Source organism: Equus caballus, unplaced genomic scaffold (assembly GCF_041296265.1).
Source record: "Equus caballus isolate H_3958 breed thoroughbred unplaced genomic scaffold, TB-T2T haplotype2-0000791, whole genome shotgun sequence".
In the NCBI taxonomy this organism is placed as follows: Eukaryota; Metazoa; Chordata; class Mammalia; order Perissodactyla; family Equidae; genus Equus; species Equus caballus.
In genome coordinates, this window is record NW_027222000.1 from 229,452 (window position 1) to 256,364 (window position 26,913).

Genomic DNA, 26,913 nt, shown 5'->3' on the forward strand with positions numbered 1-26,913 from the left:
CTGAAGTGTGGGGGAGTGAGGAGCTGGTAATTCCATGAACACTGATCTTTCAGCTTCATTGTGAAGGGGAAGGAAGACGTGGGGCGAGAACTAGAGAGAAATGGGTTCAGGAGAGGCTGTTGTTTCAACAATGAAGAGATTGAATGAGTGAAAGGAATTCGATGGGGGAGGGGAGGGGAGATTGCTAGCAGAGAACATGACGTTTGGAATCAATAATAAAACTTCTCTAGAGAGGAGGAAGAAGGGAGACAATTAGGCTAAACCAAGGATCAAGATGAATTTTCAATGGAATCAGGAGAGGAGTCATTGATGGTTAAGAATGGTGGGATATTTGTAGACTTTGCGGCAGTGAGCTCAAGTATTTCTTGTAATGATCTAACTCATCAACATAGCAGGAGATGACCCCCTTGGTGGAAAGTGAGGGGAAAGGCAAGAAGTTTTTAGATTGGAAAGGCTCGGTGAAGGTCTGAACTGTTTCTGAAGCCCGGAAGGACGCACCAACTATCACGGCGCCGTAGGATGTAAAGGGAAGGAAAAGGAGGACATGTCGCTTCTCTCCTGTCAGGATGCGTGTCTGCTGGCACAGCCTGAGCCAGCAGCTGGGATGGCTGCTTTGTGTCCTGAGAAAACAGGGTCCGAGGTGGAAACCTACACCGAGGACCGGGCCGGGCAGTTCTACGGGAGATGTGCAGTGACATGTGGAGAGCCCGCGCTGCTCAAATCACAGCCTAATGTGCTAATGACATCTGAATCCCCCAATACACAAACACGCACTGTGGTAATGTCTGGTAACACCAGCTAAATTGACAGGAAAAATGTCACAGCTCAGTGTCATAAGATGGACACTGAGCATCCTGGCTGCTAGAGTATTTCGGGTCTTCGTTGTTGTCAATCTGGATGTTTCAGACATGCATCTCTCTTCTCACCACTGAGACTGTGCCTGTCGCCTCCTACTCAACCTCTGAGGCCCCACTGCGATGCCGTCGTCTTCCCTGACGCTTCCTCCTTGGCTGGTTCACCGTGTGCTCTCTGTGCTCCTGACGGTTTGCCCCTCTTTAGAGCTCTTTGCACGTGGACCCAGAGTTATTTCTTTACCCTGCATCTTTCTGGCTGGTTTGTGAGCAGGGTCTGTCTCTTATTCATCTTTGCAGCTCTGTTCTTCCACACAAGAATGCCAGCAGAAGTTGAGGGACATACCCTAAAGGGAAGACTTAGTGATTGTATTATTGGCGGTACTTTGATGTTTTGTTTTGATTTTGGTGAGGGTGCTAGAGGGTGGACTGCCAATCAGTGACAGTCCCAATCGCTCAGTGCTCAGCTTATTATTTTGACTTGAATTTTACTAATGAGTTTGTGTCATTTACTCAGTATACAACATGCTTGATTGGGCTAAATGAGGAGAATTCCATAACTCAGGACCTGCAGGCAGGCTGATGCATGCACAGCAATCTGCAGTACTGTCCCCAAAGTGGGATTACACAAGTCTGGGCAAAGTCCTCGGAGGACCAGGAGAGGGGGCCCAAGGAGGATGTGGTTGAAAACCAGAACAGTGATGACATCGCTTCACATTTTGCTCCCTTGACACCCTCAGACCTCAGGGCTTTGCTGTCTATGATCATTCTCAGAGTGCTGGGAAGCCCGGTATGTATCGCACTACTGCCGTCCCCACTACTGTAGATTTTGGTAGAGTGTTTACCTTGGCTTTAATTGCGTCTCTACAGAGCCAGCCACCTGGTGGTCTGCTCATGTCGGGTCACACTTGATATTTAGCCTTTTGTGGTCAGAGACAGCGCTGTCCTGTGTATTCATTCCTCTGGGGCCTAGAACACAGCAGGTGTCCAATCACTAGGTGGAAGGCATCCATCCTCATAGAGCCTTCAACTCTGTGCTTTGTAATTATCGACTTTAACAGAAAGATTTGAAAGTACAGTGCTTCGCAGTAATTTTCTGATATTGTCAAGAAAGACTGTCCCATCAAGAATATGAAGCGTATCTTTATGAAGTGTCTTTACTTGAATGGGGATTAAGTTGGCTGCCCTGGAGACATTTTCCTGTCATTTCTGTTCGTCTACTTGCTAGTTGCATTGTATCTTTGATAAGTACTTTCTCAAGATATTGAGCAGTGTTTGCTAAATCTTGACTTCTGTTTCTTTTATAGATAGTCACTGATGATTTTCTCCCATTCCTATCGGTCCAAAACTCTTTCATAAAGAACAGATTTGAGTATCTTCTTATTCACTGTGGAGGCTTTTGTGGTCATGATGTATATCTCATAGACTAGACCTCAGGGATATGATGCTTTTGATTAAAGATGAGTATTTATTATATTATTATGGTGTATGTAGGAGGAGAAAAATTGAGAAGGAGTGATGGTTTTCAGTTTCTCAGGTATGTGTATATATATACATATAAACATATATATTGAAAATTTTGGGGGCCGGCCCAGTGGCGCAGTGGTTAAGTTTGCACGTTCTGCTTCTCGGCAGCCTGGGGTTTGCTGGTTTGGATCCCAGGTGCGGACATGGTACCGCTTGGCAAAAGCCATGCTGTGGTAGGCATCCCACGTATAAAGTAGAGGACGATAGGCACGGATGTTAGCTCAGAGCCAGTCTTCCTCAGCAAAAAGAGGAGGATTGGCAGTAGTTAGCTCAGGGCTAATCTTCCTCAAAAAAAAAAAAGTTTCTTAATAATGAACGTGTTACTTTTTAACTCAGGATAAGATAAAATTTAAAAAAAAGAAGCTTGTTTATGATATAAAGGTGGAGTTGAGAACTGGGATATAATGCAGGTAAGTCATACCCAATGGAATTTACTGCAGAGCCGTGTGTTTTCATCCCTCCATTGACAAGGTGGACATTCACGCGGGTCCAAGTCAGGCTGAGTTTGCCTGGTGACCAGCTCTTTCTTCTGACCATCACCTCTGGGATGTGAGTTGCTGTCAGTGGCCCTGCTGTGGGGACCAGGGCCGGTCACAAGGTCTGCTGCAAGCCCAGGAGAGTCCCCAGTGATCCTGCTCCAGGGCCAGAACATCAGCATACCGGTGACTCCGTGTGGCTTTGTTTCCTGGGTGTATCTTGTAGGTAGCCTTGTAGACTCATCGGGTCATATTCTGATCCCTGGAATCTATGACCACGTGGCTCCTCTTACTGAAGAGGAAAAAAAAAATGTACGAAGCCATTGACCTGGACCTAGAAGAATACCGGAATAGCAGCCAGGTTAAGAAATTTCTGTTTGACACCAAGGTATGATCACAAGTTGATGGATAATCTGAACAAAGAATGATGGTAACAAATATTTTCCCAAGGCTTAATTTACTGTGTCCTGTTTATCTGCACATCTTAGAACTGAAAGCAGATGTTAATTCCAAGGGGGACTTTCACTTTCAAGGCCACTTCCCTGTGGTCTAGATCAAGCAGACCTTTATCTGGGGTCCCACTGGCACCGGACTCAGGCACCTAACCGTGGAGCAATTGCTCATTTCACAGATGCGTTTTTCCAAATCAGTTTTCTGGACTCAATCCCAAGCCGGCCTGCAGCCGGTGAGCTGGGCTCCCTAACTGTTTAAAGATTGAGGATAGTCTGAGGTTATTCCAGCTCCATGACCCTAATTGTTCATTTTTCTAGACAAAACCAAGAGACTTAGGGGCTAATCTGTAGACTGCCACGTCACTGCTGCCTTGGTGTAATAAGTAGACCCAAAGCCGAAAGCGTTACTGGCAAATTTAGATTTTTTCCTTTTCCCTTCTCCTCCTCCTCCTCCTCCTTTCTAAAACGCTTGCCTGCTAGGGTGTTTGCTAGCTATGGCTGGTTCCTGGGGGAACAGCCAAGAGAGGGAGAAGCATGCAGAAGAGAGCGATAGAGTTTCTTATCATGAAGTGTAGCTCTTCCTCAGACTAGCTCTACAGCGGCCATAGCAAGATTGAAAACTGGCTCAAACATCTGCAGAGTTCTTTGAAGCCTTCTGAAAAATAAAATACATTTAGCACACAAATTATCATCGCAATGACTGGGATAGAAATTTATAAATGAACCCAAGTTTCTGAAAGGGCCCCTTTGCCATCTAGTAACTGCAAACTTCAGCGACGAGGGGCCCTCGCCAATGGGAGTGGCTTGGGCAGGCGAAGGCAGCAGAGATCTCGTGTCCTGAGGGGAAAGTCCACTTGTACTGTTTGTCCAGACATATCTAAGTGAGGCGATAATTAGCTTGCCATTAACCGTGTCACAGATGTACAGAAATTGGTGATGCAAGCAATACAATTCAACTGAGTTTTAATTAAACATTCTTTCATATAATAAAATACTTTTATTTCAATTTAGGAGGAAATTCTAATGCACCTATGGAGGTACCCATCTCTTTCTATTCACGGGATTGAGGGCGCCTTTGAGGAGCCTGGAGCTAAAACAGTCATACCTGGCCGAGTTGTAGGAAAATTTTCAATCCGTCTAGTCCCTCACGTGAACATGTCCGTGGTGGAAACACAGGTAACAAACGTGCATTGTTCTTCTGTCCAGCAGCGCCGTTCCTGAGAGCCACATGCCACACAGTAGTGAGCAACTCAGTTGTCAGCATTGAAGTATCACTTTTTTCCAATACAGAAGGGACTGGAACAAATGTCAAGAAACCAACAGGATTTTTGTTCAGTAAAAATCTCTTCCCTCAATTATATGCAATTACAGTCATCAGACAAATAACCATTTGGAGTTGGAGTGATGGGAAATTTTTGAAAACTAAATGGTGCATAAAAAGGCAAGATGGGTTTTACACACAGACGGAGAAGCTACTTGTCTACGGCTGGACTGAGCCGGAAAATCTTTACCCCCAGCGTTGGTTCGTCCATGATGTCTGAAATGAACCCCCTGAAAGCAGCCACCTTAATGAAAATGTTTGTGTCTGGAAGGAGGTGCGTGCCTGAAGTATCGACCTATCATCAGTGTACCTCAAGTTGCACAGAAGGTAGACTCTGAAGAAGGGAGCTCAAGGAATACCTCGGCGCCCTCTCTCCATCCACTGTCCGCTTTTATCGTCGTCTTAGCGCTAATTACATTCTCAAAGATCCTCCTTCCCCTCTGCGTCCCTCCGTCTTTTTGTTTCCATCTTCCTCCCTCCTTCCCTTTCTGGATGGACTGTTCCTCCTCCTCACAGCACACACTTTACATGAGCGCAGGACGGTCTTCGTCTTGCTCACAGCTATGTCCCAGCACCTAGAACAGTTCCTGCCACGTGACAGGTGTGCCTTAAATGTTTGTCGAAGGGATGAATATTTCAGAGTATGGAGTTTTTCTCTGGTGGATTTCCATAATGGCAACCGGAATGGAGCCCAGGGGAGAGAGAAAGATGCTGTCAATGAGCCTCCTTCACAGCTTAGCGTGAAATTGCTCCCACTTTTTGGAAATTTCCAAGTGTGTAATGTTCCCAAAATATTCCTTAAGATACTGATAAGTCCAAAAAGAGGGATATTCAAATTGAGAAGTTCTACTTGTGTTGTGTTTCATAATTACCTCAAACATTCATCATATTTGTATTACCCACAATATCATTCAAGGTTTCATAATTACCCAAATTCATAATAAGCCGACATTAACAGTGAGACACTGTGGTCGGGGAGGGGTGGGGACGGGAGGGGGGATTGGGGGGTCTCGGGAGGGGTGGGAGTGAGAGCAAGCATTCCTCACACTGGGCGCAGCTCTCCGTCCTGGAGACCCGGCTCACTCCGCGTCCTCCCTCTGGAAGAGCTGAGGGAAAATCAGAACGCTTGAATGCGTCAGCTTGGGATTCCAATCAGTTTCTTGATACAAGGCTATGAGAGCTACTCAAAATTTTCTCTTACAACTGAAAATGTTACCTTTAGGTAAAGCAGCATCTTGAATATATATTTTCCCAAAGAAATCGTTCCAACCAGATGGTTGTTTCTATGGCACTAGGACTACACCCATGGATCGCAAATATTAAAGATAATCAGTATCTTGCAGCAAAAAGAGCCATCAAAACAGGTTAGACTTATGCTATTTTGATTGCTGGTTTACACTGGGAACAAGGGGTGGTACCCGGTGGGGCTGTAGATAAAGCAGACACTTTTAAAACTTCACTGTGGACTCTCCTTTTATATGGGCTGCATTACTGACGGTAAACGGTGTGGTTCAGGGCTCTTTACACACACTGTCTCATGAATCCTCCCAACAGCCCTCCCCGGGGTGCAGATTAAGGCGAGAAGAGATTAAATAATTTGCTGGAGGGCACTCAGCTAGAAGTAGCGAAGCCAGGGTTCAAACTCACGTTCTGGAGACCTGAATTTGGGGGAAAATGATGGACTTGGAAACCTCCCAACCCTCCTTCTGCAAAACTCATGGAAATATTGGCCGATACATAAAAACTTTTAAAAGCACAGCTGAACTTGCACGAAAGTAAAGGAAGTCCTCTGGGGTTAAAAATGAAGAAGCTAAACTGTAGTGGAGCGAGCAAGCTGGCACCGGGCTGCCCTGTGGGGACTTGCTCTTCCCGGTCACAGAGCTCTGGGTTTAATGGCCTCCAGACCTCCTTGGAGCACTAACTCTCTGCGTCTATGAGTACAAGGGACACAGACGTCAAAAATTAGAGGACAAGTCCAACACCGAGAGCCATACTTCTCTACACAATCATCCCCACTGCCCTCAATTGTAGCAGTATTTTACCAGTAAAATTTGGGGGTGAAGAAAAGAGGAAGAAGAGTTAGGAAGTTAAATGGAATGCCAGCTGAAGAGAGATGTGTGATTGAAATGTCAAATTCAACAGTAAAGACATGAAATACAGGAAAATGCAGGAATGCATAAGGCACCTTTTTGTCTGTCTGTGTGCTAAACCAGTCCTGCCAACAAAGGACAGTCGTCTGCCACATAATGAGTTTTTCGTCAACAACGGACTGCATGTATGACAGTGGTCCCATAAGATTAGCACCATATCACCTAGGCGTGTGGTAGGCTATACCACCTAGGTTTGTGTGAGTACACAACAATTAAACCATCTAACAATTAAATCACCTAACGATGCATGTCTCAGAATGTATCCTGTCGTTAAGCAATGCACGAGTGTACATCATCTTTATTCACATTCACGCCTTGCTCTGTGGATCCAGAAGACACGGCATGTTCTCTTTTGTGTCTTCATTTATTTTTCATTCCCACTCCATCTCTGGCAACTTTCCCTATAGCCTAGAAGGTTTCAACTCATCTCTTTCTAGACCCCAGGATATCCATTAAAACTGTTTCCTGGGATACCTTGAAAGTTGAGTACAAACACTGCAACATTCAGGTGAAAGTTGAGTACAGCGATTTATTCATATGTTGGTTACAAAAGAAACACAAAACACCAAAGAAATGTGTTCCTAATATTTAATATTAGTGTTTCTAATACTTAATTCGTGAAGCAACCATAAAAGTAGGTAGGTACATCTTCTGTGGTACTCTGGCCAAAAACACATGACCTCTTCCAATCGTGAAAAAACGTCAGATAAACCCAAACTGAGGGACATTTTACAAAACAACTGATCAGTACTCTTCAGCAGGGTCAAGGTCATGAAAGACAAGGGAAGACTGAGAAACAGTCACAGACAAGAGGAGACTAAGGAGCAATGACAAAATGCCGTGTGGGATTCTGCATTGGATCCTGGTACAGCAGAAGGGAAAGAGTGAAATTCAAATAAAGGCTGAGTCTAGTTAATAATATTATCCAATGTTAATTTCCTATTCTTGATAATTGTACAATAGTTATGTAAGATGTTAACATTAGGGAAAGCAGAGTAAGGAATATATGAGAACTCTCTCTGTACTACTTTTGCAACTTTTCTGTAAGTCTAACGTTACTTTAAAATATTATTTAAAAATATTTTTTAAAAGTAGATAATAGTAAATAAGGCAACCACAGTTTTCTTCTTGACTCTATTGACTATTTTAGAATATAAATTGCATGATATCAAGACGCTTACTTATCCCAGCCACCAAATTTCATGGTGGGAAAAAAAAAAAAAAAAGAAAGAAAGATAAAGTGAACACGACATTTGCGGAGATCACTGGGGGTAGTCTTCTCATTAATTTATTCAATGCCTTCTTTTCCTGTGTTTCAGTGTTTGGAACAGAACCAGATATGATCCGGGATGGATCAACCACACCAATTGCCAATATATTCCAGGATGTTATCCAAAAGAGTGTGATGATGCTCCCGCTGGGCACTGTGGACGATGGAGAGCACGCGCAGAAGGAGAAAATCAACAGTGAGCAGGTTCTTGAGGGGGCTGATCTCTCAGTGTGCAAACCACAGGGTGTCCACATCAGTAACCTTCCGACATGCTGCATATTTTAGATTGAATTTATGTCATCAAATCTTCCTGTTTAAATTGTAGACTACTTTTCCTCCATTATTTGAATGGAAATAACAGTTTCTCTTTATTTCTTCTTTTGTTAGGTGGAACTACATAGAAGGATCCCAATTATTTGCTGCCTTTTTCCTAGAGACGGCTAAGCTGCATTAACAACGACGGGAACCTTCCAGCTTACATCTGAGCTGCTGACATATCCCCTCTCTCACATCCCTGGACAGGAATAGAATCTAAATATCCAGAGAATTTCTGTCCAGTAAATAATATTTTCCCTCTTTAATACGTCTTTGGACATTTGGACCAGTAATAAACTATTTTAAAGGTAGAGACACTGGAAATGGCTTAATGTCTCTGTTGCACACCTCTCTAAAGTCACAGCTACCTTCAACAACTTGATTTCCCCAAGTCTGGCCCCAGTAGTCCCCGGACTGGACTCATTCTGCCCTTCCAGCACAAGGATGGTTCTTCGATTAGACTTCTCTTGCCATTTGATTGGTGGAATTGCTCTAGTTTGCTGTGTCCTGAGGTGCTCAGGACACATAATCATTCATCCACTGACTGTCAGTACTTATGTCACCGTTGCTTTCACCACACATTCCTTTTATATTGTTAATAAAAACATTGGTCTACCCCACCGACTACCATGATTTCCCTGGGGGTTCATTTTCAGATGAGTTATTGAAGCGTGATACATATTCACTTCTTGCCTCCCCTTCACTTTTTCCTTTCTTGAAAAGTTTTGAAACAGAAATGACCAATATTCACACTCTTATGCCATTTGGGATTCCTTGTGAGAAGATGCGTCTATCTTTATTCTAAGCCTCTTTACCTTTGCTGTGAGTGACGCCAGCCCACCGCCCCTCCTGCATCCTGTTCTGTCTCACTACCCCATCGGGAGAGGCCACTCTCCCTCTGACACCTGCGCACGTGGAAATTCACCACAGCAGAATCAGCCCTGATGGAATTCTCTCACCCCGTTGGGATTTTACTCAGTGACTACATCTAAATTGTTCAAAGCTTTAAATAGCATCAATTTTAGACAGAGAACTGATCAACCTGACATCAGTAACACATCCCAAATTTGAAGCTGTCAGCTCAGGTTGCATTCATCAGTCATTTCAGTCGACCATCTTGTTTGGCTTGATTGGATTTGATGGTGTAAACAAATAAACAAAAGCACGTAAGTTTTCTACAGCTAAGTATAAGTAAACAAATCACTTCAGTCTTTATGAATTCACTATTTAAATAGCATTAATGGAGAAGAAGTTAAGGGTTTATTAAAAATGTTTCTCTTATGATTCCAAATAAAAACAAAGTGCCACACATTCCATCTCTTTGTGGGTGCTTGAAATGTCAGTTTTAAAGCTTGCTGCGTCATGTCTAAAACGGCTGGATCATGGGGCCAGCTTACCCTGCCTCTTGTCACAGAAACGGGACCCACCTGTGGCATCAGCCTCGCTGAGGCATCCATAAGGAGCCACTTCTTCTCTGGTGCTGGACAACATCAAGTCCTCTTGGTTAAATATTCGCAGGTGTTTGGTACTCGTCACTATTTAAGCACAGTCCATGCTCGCCAGATTTGGTTGAATCTTGTGAGGTTTTCGGATTCCGTGGACCTACCTGATGTATTTGGCAGAGGTCCCAAGGACTAACTGTACACGAGGTTTCTGACGCCAATTTATATTTTAACAAGGGTGTTCATAGTAGTCAATTAACAAAAGTTGGTTGTAAAATATAACCATTTCTGAGCAAGGGAACATCAGTTTTACCAAGTCACTAAATAAGAAGATGTATTTGCTGATCTGCATTCCTGCTGAATCTCTGAGACCTGCAGTGTCTTGGTCAATTATTCAGCTGCCACCAGGTGAGGAGAGGAGGAGGACGAATGAGGTCATTGAATCTAGGAGATTCCAACCCTGGGATGCCTGAGTCCAGAGCCGTGGTTTTCTGCCTCCCCGGGTCATGATGGGTCTCCCCAGCTCTCATTGATGGGTCCACGTTTTCTACCCAAACCCAAGCCATGTGGCTACCTGGGTCTTGCTGTGGTTTGGGAGCCAGATAGGAAGTATTTTCCGGATAGATTACATTCAGAGGGATGACAGAAATCCGCCCAGTGATTAGCCAGAAGACCAATTAACTAGTAATAAGAAGACAAAGAGGTTGGGGATAGAGAAATTTAAGTATTTGCTTTAAAAAATTTTACCAAAGAAGCATATGCACATGGATAAAGATGACCACCCAGTATACTTATTGGGAGTATATAGTGACATGATCAGGAGGGGACGTCATCGTATTGAAGGAGGGCAACATGTCAGGTTTGGGACTGTCCAGGTTTGGACTGTCAGTTAGATTTGGTAGATGCTCTTATGGAAGATAACGAGGACTGGGAATGTTCTTGGTTTTACGTTGTATTCATAAAAATAAACCTTGCGTGAGTGTGTGCTGGACAGTGCAAGAGCCCTGTGGTGACACACGTTCTCTGCACTTGCAGCTGGAGGAAGGCAGTCGGCCACAGACACACAAAGAACCTGGTCTGGGCTTCTTCTCGCTCCACATGTTCATTCCAGCGCATCCCTCCCTCAGCCTCTGTGTTAGCCAGACACCAGCCCAGCCCAGCGCAGCCCAGCCCCCTCTTCTGAGAACTGGACCCCGATCCTCCTGCATTTTTCATTAGAACCCGTTAGAATCCGAATTCGGCTCGTGGCTTCCTAGGGTCTGCGACTCTGAGGACCCCTGCTAGGAGCATCCAGAGGCTGTTCTCCTAACCCGGAGGTGCGCACGCGCCTGGCACAGCAGGAAAACCTCGCTCCGTTAGAGGAGGCCTCAGAGGCGCCGGGCATCGCTTGGGCCGTTGGAGGCGGAGGCCGGCCGCCCGGCCCGCAGGCCTCCGGCTCCCGCCCGGCCCGGGCGCGTTGGTTTCTCCCGCACCGCCCTCGGGGTTCTTTACCGCGGGCGGGCGAGCGAAGGGGTGGAGTGAGGAGGGATGGAGAGGGAGGAGGCGGGATCGCCCGGGGGTTACCCGCTCGGGGAGCCGCTGGAAGTGCCAGGTGGCCTTCCCGGTCAGACGCCGCCAGGCTCTCAGCCTGACGCGCGTCTCCCCTTCCTTAGATTGACTCCTTCGGCTTTCCGTTTTCCTCTTGGGGAGGGGTGGGACTTCCGGTTTCATCACCGGAAGACGACGAGCCGGAGGAGTCCGTCAGAGGGGCCAGCAGGAGCGATTGCGTCGGCAAACGGGTAAGTTATTCTCTGACCGGGCCGGGGGGGGGAGGTTTGGAGGCGGGGACCGTCCAGCGTCTGCGCGGGGCCTGGGGGCGGTGGCTTGAGGGCTCGGGCCGGGCAGCTGGGCGCCGGGAGTCCCGCCAGGGCCCTTCGCTCTTCCTCCTCCGTCCTCCCCCCGCCTCAGCCCCTCCCCCGCTCGCCGGTCCCTCCCGACGCCGCCCAGACTCGCCCGACACCCGCCCGCCGCCCGCGCGGCGTCGCAGCCGCCCTGCCCCCGCCGTCACCTGCTCGCTCCGCGAGCCGGGCTCCCGGGGACCCGGCGGGCCTCCGTTTCCCCGCGGGCCCGGGCTCTTGGCGCGGAAGCGGCGCCCCGAGCGCCCCACGCACCCCTGCACGCAGTCGGGGCGCTTCCGACCGCCTGGCTTCTCCGACTGGAACGCGGGCGCCCAGGCGGGGAGCTGCCCGGTGTGGGTTTCTAGTCCGGGCGGTGGTGTCCGTGGCTGCCCGCCCACTCCCTGTTTTCCCCAGCGCACCGATGCGCTGCTGCCACCCTCGCCTCCTTCGGTTGAGGATGCTGGTACCCGAGAGCACCACGCCTGGAAGTGGACGGTCCTGGCCACTCAGGGTCCAGCTGCTCTCAGCAACTAGCGGGAGACCCCAGGCTGCCGCACGTCGCTGTTGGCAGCAGCGGGATCGTCCCTGGAGATACCCACCTCTTCCTAGTGGGCGAGCACGGCCTGAGTGTGCGTGCCCGCTTTCTGGAGCTTAGTCGGGGGGAGGTGGGTGCCAGGAGCTGTTGACCCCTGCGCTTGCGTTGAGTTTTGAATAGCCTGTTTATTGGGTTGGGGGGTTCTGGACTAGGACATCTTGGCAGGGTTGGCATCTGTGGACACATATGTAGGATTATTTTCTAGGTAATCATAGCCCGAATGGTGATTGTGTCGGGACTTTACAGTCCGTGCCGGTGGAACTAGTTACAGTATGCACCTGGTTTGCGGTGAAGCGTTAGTCCAGATGCAGCACTGCCTGGGGAAGGTCACTAACACGTATTGATTAGAACATCGTTAGGAGAGCTCATTTGATGTATACTCTGTAGACTTCATGTAGCACGGCAGCCGTGTAGGGTCGGAATTACTATTCCCTTTTAACAAACTGAGACTAAAGTTAAACAGTTTGACCAAAGTTAAGGTCAGGATTAGCGTCTCAAGTGTTTGTTACTCATTGTTTTTCAAGTTTGCTACATGTAAGGTTACTGACTTCTGCTGGCACGTCTGAAAAACACTGAGGCAAGGCTCTCTAGTAGCTGTTGTCTTCTTGCGTGACATGTAAGGCAGGTGTGATTATTACTGATAATACAGTGGCTCCTGGTGCCTTTTTTAAAAAACCTGTTTATTTCGGAATAATCTCAGATTTGCAGAAAAGCTGTGAGATAGCACAGAGAGTTCCTCTTGTATTCAGCAAAGCAGAGTGGCTCCACTTGAGCAAACTGCTTCATGCCAGTCACCATTCTAGGTGCTGGAGAGAGTAACACGCTGCCCTAGATGATTTCAAGGTCTGGTGGAAGAGACAGATCCATAAGCAAGTATAGTGCCTTTTGCTCAGTGCTGAAATGGAGAAAGGGGAGCACAGAGTAATTTATGAATGACTGCCTGGGAAGGAGTGGCGCGAGCTTGCAGGATACAGCATTTGAGTTAGGTCTCAAGGATTAGTGGGTATTCACTTGATTGGTGGGACATTTCTGCCCACATTCATGCTACCTAGGTTTGTGTTCGAAGAGAACTCTCTAACCTTTATAAAACGGACTCTTCTTATTTGATTCTCCTCTCTCCCTCTTTCTCACATCTCCCCTGAGAGGTTTTTGTCATAGTTTCCACAGGCTGTGAGAAGAATCGCGGTTTATAAATCCATGACTAGGAGATGAAATTAAGCTGTGTTTCTTAGTAATGGAAGTATCTAGATCTGTACGTTTTAAAATTCTTTCTCTTTCATAGTTGCTGAGTACTTCAGTGGTCTGATCACACACATTCTTTATGCGAGGTTGGAGCACAGTTCTTCTGAACTATGCCCACAGCAGAGGGGTATTTTGAGTGAGTGTGTTGGTCGTTGTGGGCTGCTCTAGGAAAACACCATAACCCCAGGTGGCTGAAACAACAGTCATTTACTTCTCCCAGTTCTGGAGGTTAAGTCCAAGATCAAGGTGCTGATTCCTGGTGAGGGCTCTTCCTTGCTTACAGACAGCCACCTTCTTGCTGTGTCTTCACATGGCAGAGATGGAGAGAGAACTCTGGTCTCTCTTCGTCTTCTTCTAAAGACGCTGATCCCGTCTTGGAGACCCTACCGTTCTGACCTCATCTAAACCTAAGTACCTCTCAAAGACCTCATTTCCAAATACCATCACATTGGTGATTAGGGCTTCGGCATCAAAATTGGGTGTGTGTGTGGGGGGGGGGGTGCACAATTCAGTCTGTAGTAGGTGGGTTTCTTGGAATTTTTGTTATTATGAGGAATTGCTCCAAAATAGGCTTGATAGAGAACTAAATAGGAAACTGTAAAATTAGCGTTTATATGGCTTTTGCTACAGCAAAGTAGTAAACACAATTTTATTTAAAATCAGAAGAAATTATTGTAGCTATGTTAAGTCTGATTCAGAGGCTGGTGGATGCCAAGAAGAAATTTTAATTGTTTCATTTGGATGAAAGAGAGAAATACGTGGTGAAATACTGCAGTGGTGTTTTCACTTTTAGGCCTTATACAAATGAATGCTTTCATGGTTATCAAATTAGGGTGTAAGGACTGTGGTAGTGAGCTATTGCAGTTCCCTCACTGATCAGGAGGCTGAGCCCCACAGAAGCTGAGCGGCTAATGCATTGTAGAGGTGTTAGTGGCAGAGCAAGGATTGGAATCAGGCCTCCGGATTCACGGGGCCAGTCTTTCTGCTGTTCCATCAGTGGTTCTCAAACTGATGGTGCATCAGAGTCAGCTGGGGGGGCTTGTGAAAACGCAGATGCTGGGCTGGGTCTCTGAATCAGCGGGTCTGGACTGGGACTGAGAATTTGCATTTCTGACAAGTTCCTGGGTGATGTTAAAGCTGCTGACTCTGAGGGCACACTTTGAGAACCCCGGCCTTCTGTGATGTTGCCTTTGACCTCTTCTAAGAGGATAGTAAGTAAACGTCTGTGGGTTTATACCAGCTTGACCCTTCCTTGACGTTCAGAGAATCAAGTTCTTTAATTTTGTGTTGTGTACTGTAATGCACCAACAACATAATGATTAGATGGAAAAAAAGTACTAGAAATGGAGTATGTTTTAGAGTCATTTTGGCATCTTCAGGGATAATTTTTGGAGATAATTGTAGAGGTCAGAACCGCTTATGCTGAAGGGGATGCACTTGAGCTCCTAGCAGCAATCACACTAAAAAGGGTGCCGGTATTGATTGCTAGATTGTATGGGAGTGAAAAGTTCCTTCCAGTTTTGTTACTCTCTGTTTTTCTTTCTCATTTTGTGTACTGAAATGTTCTTAATGTATCAAAATCTGATCAGGCCCCAGCACAGTTCCATGCCCATAGTAGATGTTAAATAAATATAAGTTGAATTGAATTAAAAAAGATTAATAGGGAAAATGAGGTAGATTATTTATCTGGAGAGACTTCAGTGCCCTAGGAAAGTTAGTCGGCTCTCTAGATTATCCCAATCACAGGTTTTTAGTGAATACTTACAGATTATTCTGGTTTACGCCTTATTTGCAATTACTGGGTTTTTTTTAGCACAATTATTGGAGGAGGTAGCATAGTTTTTTTTTTCCTTTTTCTCCCCAAAGCCCCCCAGGACATAGTTGTAGATTCTTCGTTGTAGGTCCTTCTAGTTGTGGCATGTGGGACACCACCTCAGCGTGGTTTGGTGAGCAGTGCCATGTCCACGCCCAGGATTCGAAGCAACGAAACACTGGGCCACCTGCAGTGGAGCGCACGAACTTAACCGCTCAGCCACAGGGCCAGCCCCGAGGAGGTAGCATATTTTTATGTAAGAGTTATTGAGTGATCCCCCATATCTCTTTATCATTCATCTGAAGTTACTTTTGCAAACTTTTTACTTTGAAATAATTTTAGAAGTAGAAAAAAATGGCAAAAATAGCCCGGAGAATTCGTATATACCTTACACCCAGCGTCCCTTTGTTAGCCTCTTATGTAACCATAGTGCGGTTATTGAAACCAGGCAGTTGATAGAGTTAATCTAAAGTCTTCTATTCGGGTTTCACCCCTGGTGTCTTTTTTCTGGTCGAGGATCCAGTCCAGTAGCCCACACTGCATTTAGTTATGGTGTCTCCTTGGTGTCTTCCAATTTGTGACAGTTTTTTATCTTTCGTGACCTTGGTACTTTTCCAGAGTACCGGTCAGTTATTTTGCAGAATGTCCCTCAGTTTGGATTTATCTGGTGTTCTTTCATGATTAAATTGAGGGTTAAGCATTTGTGACAAGAATACCACAGTGGTGAGGTTGTTCCCTTCTCAGTGCATCATATTGGCACATGTGTGATGTAGATAGGTCTTATCGCTGGTGAATGTTAACTTTTGATCTCTTGGTTGAGGTGTCTGACATGTTTCTGTGCTCCAAAGAAAAAAATTTTCCCTTTGTAATTAATGACTCTCGTAAGTTTACTGATTGTAGTGCAGATGTTTAAATGAAATGGATATAGAATGTCAGAATCCTTTGAGCCTGACCCTAATTATGAGATCTTTCTTATCTTGGAGGCTTCATTATTATTTGTTAGATCCCAACATAGTAGGGAAGGGTAAAGCTGTAGACTTGTAGAAGAACAGTTATTTGTTCAAGAACTTGTACCTGATCTTGGTCAGTCTTAGTCTTGAATTGTCAACAGCGGAAGCTCTTTGTTCCAATTCTTTTTCTGTGGTTCTGCGATCTGTCTCGCATCTGTCTTCCAGTGGATGACTTTCCATAACTACATTGCGTTTCTTAAGATTCTCCCTAGAGCATTTTTGTAGAAGATTTGTGTGCTTCAGTTCATCACAAGGCAGTTGCTCCAAGTATCCTCTTGTTGACCCACTTCCTAGTCCATACAGCTGAGCGTGTGTGTTCTCTTTGTAGACTATGCTGATGAGGTGCTGCAGATATTACATAGATACACAGACACATAGAAATGGTCTGTATTTTCAAAACGTATATCCCTTTAATATGCCAACAGGAGTCAGTTGGAAGATATGTATGTGGCCTGTCTCCCTCCCCCTCATTCCCCTCCAAAGCTTGTAAGCTCCTTAGAAGCAGGGAACAGATCTCTTTTTGTTTACCAGTCACTTGCTTGGTGCTTGGCATACACAAGGCTCTCCATAAATATTTGAGAATAAAAGAATATCATATGTGCATCTTGTTAACTGGTTTTAGAAATTACCAGACTATTAGAAACATCTTTCCACATTAACACAGCTATATAATCATCATAGTATTCCACTATAGTCATGCCTTGCTTAACAATGGGGATACGTTCTGAGAAATGTGTAAGTGATTTTATCATTGTGCAAACATCATAAAGTGTACTTTCACAAACCTAGATGGTCGAGCTGTTGACACGAATAATCAATAGTCATTCTACAGCGGGGAGTTTTATTCGAGCCAAGCTGAGGACTGCAGCCTGGGAGTGCAGCCTTCGTAAGTGCTGTGAAGAAGAGTGATTTTTCAGCACCATTATATACCATTTCCAAACAGACATACATCAAGTGTGACAGGGGTACATTCTCTCAAGGGTTCAAGGAGATACTTTGTTATAGATTAGTACATACACAGTGGGTCAGCATGACCCCAGTGTCATGGGAAAGGACACTTATCTTCAAAAAGTACTGGTGTCATAAGAAGAGAGGCATTGGTTCTTACCTTCAAAGAGTACATTCTGGGGCCGGCTCTGTGGCTGAGTGGCTAAGTTCGCGCACTCTGCTGCGGCGGCCCAGGGTTCGCATCCTGGGTGCGGACATGGCACCGCTCATCAGGCCACGTTGAGGTGGCTTCCCACATCCCACAACTAGAAGCGCCTGCAACTAAGATATACAACTGTGTGCGGGGGGGGCGGGGTTGGGGAGATAAAGCAGAAAAAGAAATATTGAAAAAAAAAGAGTACATTCTTTATTTTGGGACAATATACAACGAACATTTGACAGGCTGTAAGTCAGGCTTCTTTGGTTTAAATAAAATTTAGTCCAAATCGCATTTAAACCAGAACGGCTTCCCCATACACCTCAATATATAAAATTTTCTTCTATCATAGCCTCCTACACATGTAGGCTCTGTGGTACTAATCTCATGGGATGGCCATCATCTACGTGATCTACTGTTGACTGAAACGTCCTTAGGTGGCGCATGACCATATATGGATGTGCTGCAGCAGCTACGTCTGTAACCCATCCTTCGTTGTTGGAGATTAGGCTGTTTCCAATTTTTTCTATTAGAAAGAGTTCCATGGTGAATATTCCTAAATATGTGTTTTGTTCAGTTGTTTCCTTAAGATAAGTTCTGTAAAGAGTCATTGATAGCTCAAAGAAGATATGTATTTTAAGGCTTTTGATATATTGCAAATAACCCTCTAGAAAGTTTGTATAGATTTATATTCCAGCCGGTACTGTTGAGAATGCTCATTTTGCCACACTTTCCCCAATGCTCAACTTTCAGTTTTTTAGAATAAGACTAAATTTAGAGTTAAAAAGATTTGTTTTTTGTTTTTACGATTTGCACCTTTGTTTTTCTTCTTCTTCTCCCCAAAGCTCCCCAGTGCATAGCTGTGTATTGTACTTGTAGGCCTTCCTGGTTGTGCTCTGTGGGATGCTGCCTCAGCATGGCCTGATGAGCGGTGCCATGGCTCTGCCTGCAGCCAGGATCCGAACTGGCAAAAGCTGGGGCTGCTGAAGCCGAGTGTGTAAACTTAACCACTTGGCCACAGGGCTGGCCTCTTTTTTTGTGTGTGTGGTACTTTTAAGGATTCTTCCTGGAGTATGGTGGGGTGGGGATCATCGTCTGACTAATTTGCTAATAACCCTCCAAGTTTTCCGTATTGAAATTATCCAGTTTTTGGTTTGCCTCGATGAGAGAGCAGAATAAACCTCAATAAGGTAGGGGTTAACAGGAATCATTATCCTCTCTGAAGTTATAGTTGGTCATATCTGTGGGCCTTAGCCAATAGGAAACTTCTTGAGAGTGGGATACATTTCTAATTCATATCGTTCAGAAAAATCAACTACAGGTGAATTAAAGGCTTAAATACAGAAGGCAAAACTATGAAATTTTTGGAAGACAATGTAGGACAGTAATTGTGTGAGTCTAATACAAGGAAGAGCTTCTTAAACAGTTCACAGAAGGTGTAGACCATAAAGGAAAAGATTGACCGCTTTGACAGCATTAATTTGACAGCTTGTGTTTATGAAAAGAAACCATCAAGAAAGTGAGCAGACAAGTCACAAGTGAGAATAGATATTTTCAGTACATATTATTGAGAAAGGATTGTATCTAGAAAGGTAAACAGTGACAAATCAGTAAGAACAATAGAAAAATGGGCCTATGACCCAAGTAGGCATCTCACAGAAGAGGAAACCTGCATGCAGAGATTCTCGACTTCATTAGCAATTAGGGAAAGGCAGTTTAGGACCAACGTGGTGTATAGTTTCATAACATTGGGTTGGCAACAGTGTAAAAATCTGACAATGTCTGCTGTTTAGGAAGGTTGGAAATAACTGGAATGCTTACACACAACTGGTGGGATTGTAAATTGGTACCATAACTTTGGGATTACCTAGTAAAGTTAAAGATGGATGTACACTTTGACCCAGTGATTCTACTCCTGGGTCTTTATCCTGGAGCAGTGCTTCTAAATTGTGTTTTCAGCATCTCACAGGAACTTATTATAAATGCAAAATTTGGGGCTCCACCCTAGACCTATTGAATCAGAAGCTTTGGGGATGAGCCAGCTTTCAGTCTTAACAAGCCGTTCAGGTGGTTTAATGCATGCTAAAATTGGCAAACTGCTGCCCCAGAGAAACGCATGTATGTGAGTGCCTGAGGACATGACAAGAATGCTCACAGTTGCACTGTTTGTAAAAGGCAAAAACTGGAAGCAGTGTCCATCCGAGGAGAATGGATAAATTGTATTCCTATAGGAGTGCAACTGAATGGATTTTAGCCACCTGCACCACTGAGGATTATTGTCAGGAATATCATATTGAGGAAAAAAAGCTACTTCCAGAAGAATGCACATAGTATTTTTCCTTTTTTAAAGTTTTGAAACATGTGAAGCAAAAGTCCATACTGTTAGGAATACAGATATGGCAAAGTAATAAAGCAGATTAATTACAAACACATTCAAATTAGTGGGTAGCTCTATTAGAAGAGAGAAGGTGATAGGGATCCCGAAACGGAACTGAAAGATAGGAATTTAATTTTTTTTTTTTTTTTTTGGTGGGGAAGACTCGTCTTGAGCTAACATCTGTTGCCTGTCTCCCTCTGTTTTGTGTGTGGGATGCCTCCACAGCATGGCTGATGAGTGGAGTAGGTTTGTATCTGGGATGCGAAGCTGTGAACCCAGGCTCCTGAAGCTGAGTGTGCAGAATTTTAACTGCTTGGTCATGGGGCTGGCCCCCTGAATTTAATTTTCTTAAACTGTGATCTGTACTCAGGGTTTTCTTATGTTATGCTTAGTGCCTCGCACATATTCAAATTATTTTTTGTACCTGCCAAATTTTTAAAAAACATACACTTATGTCTTTTCTTTTTGCGAAGTCTGTCTACACAGGGACTATTCAGTTTGTATGAAAAAGATCTGGTGGGGGTGATGGTGGAGAAGATATGTTCTGGCAGCATTATGGTCTGAAAGTACTTTCAGCAGTAGGGATATCAAACAGAAGATTGTTTTTGATGATGATGATGGTTAATACTTGCTGAGCACTTGCCAGGTGCCAAACACTGGTCTAAGGACATTACGTACTGAGTTTATCCTCAGTTAACTGAGGATTGAGCCTCACAGTGAGCATTTGGGGGTTGGTACCACGACTCCTGTTTCCTAGGGGAGGAAAGGTGTGTGTGGATACAGAGGTGAAAACGGTAGAGGCTGGCTGACTCCTAACACTCTGTCAGACCTGGTCAGAGGGAGAGGACAGCCAGACAAGTCTGTTATGCCTGAGAGTGTTGGAGTTTCGAGACAAAAAGGAAAAGTCAAAATAGGAATGGGAGTGTGGAAGACTGTGGAGAGGGAAGGCTGTATATACCCGCATTTTTGAAGTTGCTTTCTTTATCTTAGTAGGTTTGTTTCTAAACCAGCGTATATGAGTGTCATTCTAGCAGATGCTGAGTCCCTAAAGCAGAAAAGTAATTGCATTTTGTTTTTAGTTTTAAGGATTGCATCTTCCAGTTCATTAGAAATTGGTAAGATCACACCATAGGATTTGGGAAATCTTACTTCTTTGCTTAGGCAGTTTGGTTGCTAAAAAGGGCACTTTTGGGGACTCTCCCTTTGCCTATTGTTTTCTAGCCTTTGATAATTGTTTTTGTATCATGATTATCTCATATTATGAGGACTATTTCTTAGATACACATTGGTTATATTGTAAACTTTATTTTAAGCCACCGTAGTATGACAGTCACTCCTTAAAATTAACAAATACAGAAAAAATTAAAAGATGTTCCAGAAGCCATAAGTCAAATGATATGAAACCAAATAGCACTACTGTTTTTGTTTGGTATTCAATTCAGAGTGCTCAAATTGTCTAAACCACATGAACTGTCAAGCATTTGTAATTGTGTAATGTCATGCTTTCCAGCAGAGTCAGCCCCTTACTAAGCTGACAGCCAGGAGAGTCCTTCCATAGCAGGGATGTCTGCATTTGAGACACATGTAGTGCTTGTTGGAGATCCGAACATAGGCTTCTTAAAACAAATTTTAAGTACTTCAGCTCTTCTAGTTTCAGATGCATTTTGCTGAAGCTGGATAATCTCAGTCTTAATTGCCAGTGCTTTTCAATGTGTTTCATGTTCCTATTTCTCTTTTATTTTCTCTTATATGCTTTTCCCCCCTTTAAACAAAAACACAAAAAGTTTTAAATAAAAGCAAGTAAGGTAATAGGAAGCCTAATAGGAAAAAGATATTTATTGTTTGATGCATTTGGAATAATAGCAGTGTAATCATCAAATGTAGCCAAAGCCCAGCATGCTTGTCAGTTACTAAGGATAATGGAAACTTTGTGTTTTAAACCTAGAGCAAGCAACAAACCACTTCTTTCAAAGTGTGTAATTCACTTGTGATTTCTGCTGATCGTGGATTCCGGACCAGAATTTGATGCGTATTATTGGATCAATTATTCTAGAATGAGAAATCACAGTTATAGAAGTTCATATAACTATAAAACCATTAGAATTTAAACTAAGGTGGTAATCTACTTTTACAAATAGCTTAGACAATTTAGATCATTCGAGGAGAGGTAGTAGGAATTATAGTCTTTCAAAAAATGAGACCAAATGGTTTTCATTAAGAATCTTCAGGGTCTGTAATCTGGTTTTCCATATGGGTGGTGTTTAACACCCTAGGATTTCAGGGTGGGAGGTGGAGGCAGTGTTTGCTAAAAGTGACATTCCTCAGAGTCATTTTGCATGACAGATTGTTGACATCCCTATTGAGTGCACTTTGTTTACTCTCCTTCCTGATTCACCTTTCTTCTCCTTTTTTCCCCTCTTCTCCACACTTCAGCTCTCTGTCTAGTAAATATATGTTAGGTTTATATTATTTCTTTTGAAGTTAGAAGGGACTTTACTCCATGGGGTCCCAAATCTGGCTCATCAGAATCACTCAGGGAGCTCTCTGAAACTACAGATCCTTGTCCTTACCCCAGACTCTCTTAATCAGGATCTCTCCATGGGTGGGACCAAGGGATTCATGTTTGGCTGATTAGCTAAACTGATAAATGATTGGTATTGTCTGTGGTTCCCTTGTGTTACAGACGTGGAGGTAGTAAGTCCAGGCATGCTCTTCCAGGGACAGTTGCATTTCTCAGAAAAGGTTGTCGAAGATCTCGAAAAGCCTTCATTAATGGTAGAGTGACAAGCGATATGATAATTTTTGGCCATTGGTATGTGGCAGAGATGGCTAGCTGTCCATCTAAATCAGTTCTGTCCTTCCATAAGATACAGTTCTACAGCTCCAGGTTTCACTTTTCATATTCCCTTGCGGCGAAGCAGGTATGAGTGGAAGTGGTAGATGCCCCTGTCCGGGAGGGGGAAATTTCCCCCTTATTCCTCTTGAGTTCTTGTGGCTGGCCTCATAGTAAAATGAACACAAGACAGATTAAAGAGAAAACTCGAATGTAATGCGTACACGTGGGAGATCCTAAAATTAACGCTCAGAAGTGACCAAAGCAGGCAGCTTTTATACTTTTTACACACAGAAACACTAAATTTGTGAGGATTTGACAGGACAAAGATACTTAGGTTTGGGTGCTTCATTAGTAAGCAATCTAAGCAGAGTTTGGACTTGTGGTGGTAAATTAGTAAAAAAGTAACAAGGTGTGTTTATACAGGCCTCTCCGCCCTGAATTCCACCCCCTCCCAGCCCCACCCTTTTTGCTTGAGGAAGATTGTTCCTGAGCTATCATCTGTGCCAACCTTCCTCTGTTTTATGTGGGATGACGCTGCAGTGTGGCTTGATGAGCGGTGCTAGGTCCGCCCTGGGATCCGGACCTGCAAACCCTGGGCCGCCGAAGCAGAGCACGCCAACTTAACCCTTATGCCGTTGGGTCAGCCTCGTGAGGAAGCTGTTTTTCACATGGGAGATTCGTTTGCTGCTTTCAGGGGGAAATGGAAAGGGTCAAAGTGCAATTTTTGCATCAGCTGCTTCTCAAATAACTAAGTCAAAATAATCAGCGTGCCATTGTAGCATATTTTGGGGGCAGTCTGCCCTGGGTCCCAACACTGCTTTTGAGTCAAGATTGCAAGACTACTGTTAGTTATGTCTGACCAGATACTGAAAGTCAAAGGTCAGCAGATGGAAGCAGAGCTGGTTGGGACATGGAGAATTGTCTCAGAGCACGTCTCGATGATACTTCATCAAGAGTCTGCTGCTTCCAGGCTTGCTTTCTTCAGTCAGCTGAATGCAGGGAACGAGGAAGCTCCAGGGCAGAGCTGCAAGATGGAAGGAGCCAGGATCCCTGAGTCGGCCTGCAACAGACCGCCTGCTGACCAGGAACACCTGCCGTGGAAGTTTACCAGAGCGAGAGAGAGACTTCTGTTGTGCTTTGGCCAGTTGTAAGTGCACGTTTTATACCAGTATGGTATTAGGGCATTATCTTCTTGTTAGATGGATTCTAGCCACTGTATCCAAATCTCAAAGGAAAGGCAGGTTCTGAGTATGTAGAAAATTAGTATTCTGCAGTTTTCCTTCTCCACGTGTATAATTCTGTTATCTGTTCCTCAGAATGTAGACGTGTGATGTGACAGAGTTGGGACGTTTTATTAGGCTGCAGTACTTTCTTAGAGGTGTAATCTGAAGGAGGCTACTACTCATGTGAAAACTGGTGATTGAGGATTTGTGATGCCAACTGTGAAGGTTGCCATCACTGGAGGAGAGACTGATCTTCAGAGCACTCTCGTTTAATAATGATCTTAGGGCTAAGAATTATTAGTTTTTATTGATTTCCTAGAATTTACATAATTGAAAAATTAGCAAATGTATAAGGTATGTATGATGTGGCATTTTCCAAACTTAAGTCATTTCCCTACTCCTTCATTGTTTTTGCTGTGTTTTATACCACAGCATTTTATCTCACTCTTGTTTTTTGTTTGTTGTTCTGTTTGTTTGGTAACGTCTGTTGCCAAGCTTCCTTTTTTTGCTTGAGGAAGATTCTCCCTGAGCTAACATCTGTGCCAGTCTTCCTCTATTTTGCATGTGGGATGCTGCCACAGCATGGCCGATGAGTGGTGTAGGTCTGCACCTGGGACCCGAACCCACCAACCTGGGCCACTGAAGTGGAGTGTGCCGAACTTAACCACTACACCACAGGGCCGGCCCCTTTCTCACTTTTTTCTTTTTAAACTTAGCATTGTCATAAGAAGTAATACATGTGGAGTCATAGGTTGGTGTGTTATTTTTTCCTAATATCTATTTGAATAATACATACTTATTTAAAAATCCCAACATGTGGTAGATAACTTTATTTTAAACGCCACTAGTGATATTTCTATCATACCTGAGAAATGCTGTTCACATAATGAATATTATTTTTTAGGATCTTCAGTGCTTAATCCATAAAATTCTAATAGAAATAGATGCAGTCACAGGAACTAGCGGACGTACTGTGTCTAACAGGGCTTTGGTTACAGCTTTTTCCTATCACAGATTAGTATTCTATTTGATTAATATCTACATTTGTTTGTGACTGAGGGACAACGAAAACAGTGTATTTAAATAATTTTTGAACAGTGTTAAGCAGGATGTGCTTCTAAAGTTAGTGAGGAATGGGCCTAAGGAAGTGCTAATGACCGTGACATTAAGATACAAAAATCTTGGAAAATACTGATACTTGTGGTAGAGAAAGAATTTGATAATCCCGTGATCCGAGGGTGAAGAAGATAATGAGGCTTGACCGGCCCCGGGGAAGCGTTGTTAGATTAGTGACTTAAATTTCAGGTATTGAGGAAAGAATTCCAGTAGGGAAGTTTTTCGCATTTTCCTCTTCTTCTCCTTTTATTTGCCCATATCTTTTTGTTCACTTGAGAGTATGTAAGATGTTGTCCTGGGGACATTTCCTATCAGTGTCAGCAGGAAAGAGTACTTTGTTGGAGGGGTGCCCTGGCGATCCTTGGTAGCTGAGGAAGTACCCACGTGCTGCTTCTCTCCCCTCTCAAATGGTTTTAAAGTTCTAGAATTTGCCTAAACCATTGGATTTATATATAATTTAAATGTTAACTTCTTCCGTCATTTTGGTAAGTTTGTCCCTTGGTGTATAAATTAATACTTTAAATTTGTTCTAAAACATCTGTGTTTAAAGTTGAAAAGCAAGTTGCTTATTTCAGGTGTTCCAGAACTTTGTAGATGAGTCTTATACACTATAGACAGTGAGCACATTGAAACTTAGTCTTTTTGGTTTTCCTTTTGAAGAGTCTAACTTCATATATAGTCCTGTTTTCGCTCCTGACTTCCTTTACCCATTTTTTATGATTTGAATCATTAACACCCTATACCAGCAGGCAGGATAGTAAAAGCAGGCAAGGTAAATAAAGGAAAAGTGATAGAACTTCAGATGAGTTAATTTTGTAATTTGTGTTAGATCAGTTAAAACAGGAGTATGTTAAAATAGTCAAAGAACAATCGTTTAAACTTTGGAGATTTTTTGCCCTTTTCTCACTTAGAACAATTAATTGACAGTGAGATGTGAGAGACACTGACAGAGCTTTAGTGAAAAGCAGCAAAATGGAATTCAGAAGGAGAATTTAGAGGGAAAACTTGAAAATGGAAATGCAGTTTTGCTAGGTGAAAACTAAGGAAAAGGGGATCAGGAAAGTTACAGAAAAATGATAGCATTCTCGAATGAATGGCATAACGTTTATAGAGAGAACCTGCTGAGATGGTGAAAGAGTCTAGAGATGTGTGTGATTGCAAACCTCCCCCCTTTTTGAGCGAATAGACCGTTCAAACTAAATTAAGAAAAGGATATAAAGTCTGTTGTTTGTTTTAATATTTCATGACTGATTTTATAGATGAAATTATATTTTACAATAAATAGGAAGAAGAATTTATGTAGCCTGTTCTATTTGATGTGAAACAGCAAATCCCGTCTCTCTGTAGCTGTGAAGAAAATTCGTTATAATGTCTTTAGTTGTAAGAGATGGTTTCATTGTGATTAGTTACATTGATGATAAAACAACCTTTTCAAATGGCATACGACACGAATGATCGTGTGTGTCTGCTTTTAATGGCATTGAAATTTTTCATTTTCTGTTTTACTCATAGAATTTTCCTTTTTTTATGCTGTTTTCCTGTTCCAATAAGAATTTTCTTCCTTTTGAGAAAAATGAAAACAATTAGATGGAAATATTAACAAAGCATTAATTTTAAAAATACATTTTGAAAGGAGATATATTGGATTTTAACTTTTTGTGTAAAATCTTTCCTACTACACAAGATAGCTTTGTCAGAGGTGGTTAAGATCGCCATAAAATTGACTTTATTACTGGATCAATTTAATGTATTTGGAAAATAGTACTTGAAGTGTAGGAACATTTTAATAAAAGAAACAGCCAAGTAAGAAAACTGGGCTAATGTTACAGTTTATTTTTGTCCCATGACTTGTCACGTTATGTTGCTGTTACTACAT

The 26,913-nt window shown here is 43.5% G+C and overlaps 1 protein-coding gene, 1 long non-coding RNA gene and 1 other non-coding gene across 3 annotated transcripts in view; 2 read left to right on the plus strand and 1 right to left on the minus strand.

Moving 5' to 3' along the window:
* LOC138915126 (large ribosomal subunit protein uL15m-like) overlaps positions 1-26,913 on the plus strand; it is a 253,999-nt gene that overhangs the window by 178,753 nt on the left and 48,333 nt on the right.
* LOC138922399 (uncharacterized) lies at positions 7,943-11,485 on the minus strand. The gene is made up of 2 exons (XR_011435489.1): positions 11,296-11,485; positions 7,943-10,485 (listed from the first exon to the last, which is right to left on the minus strand). It is a non-coding gene; the product is annotated as an uncharacterized lncRNA (long non-coding RNA).
* MIR8920 (microRNA mir-8920) lies at positions 11,836-11,944 on the plus strand. Its single transcript, NR_127906.1, is given in 1 exon segment — positions 11,836-11,944. It is a non-coding gene; the product is annotated as a microRNA 8920 (primary transcript).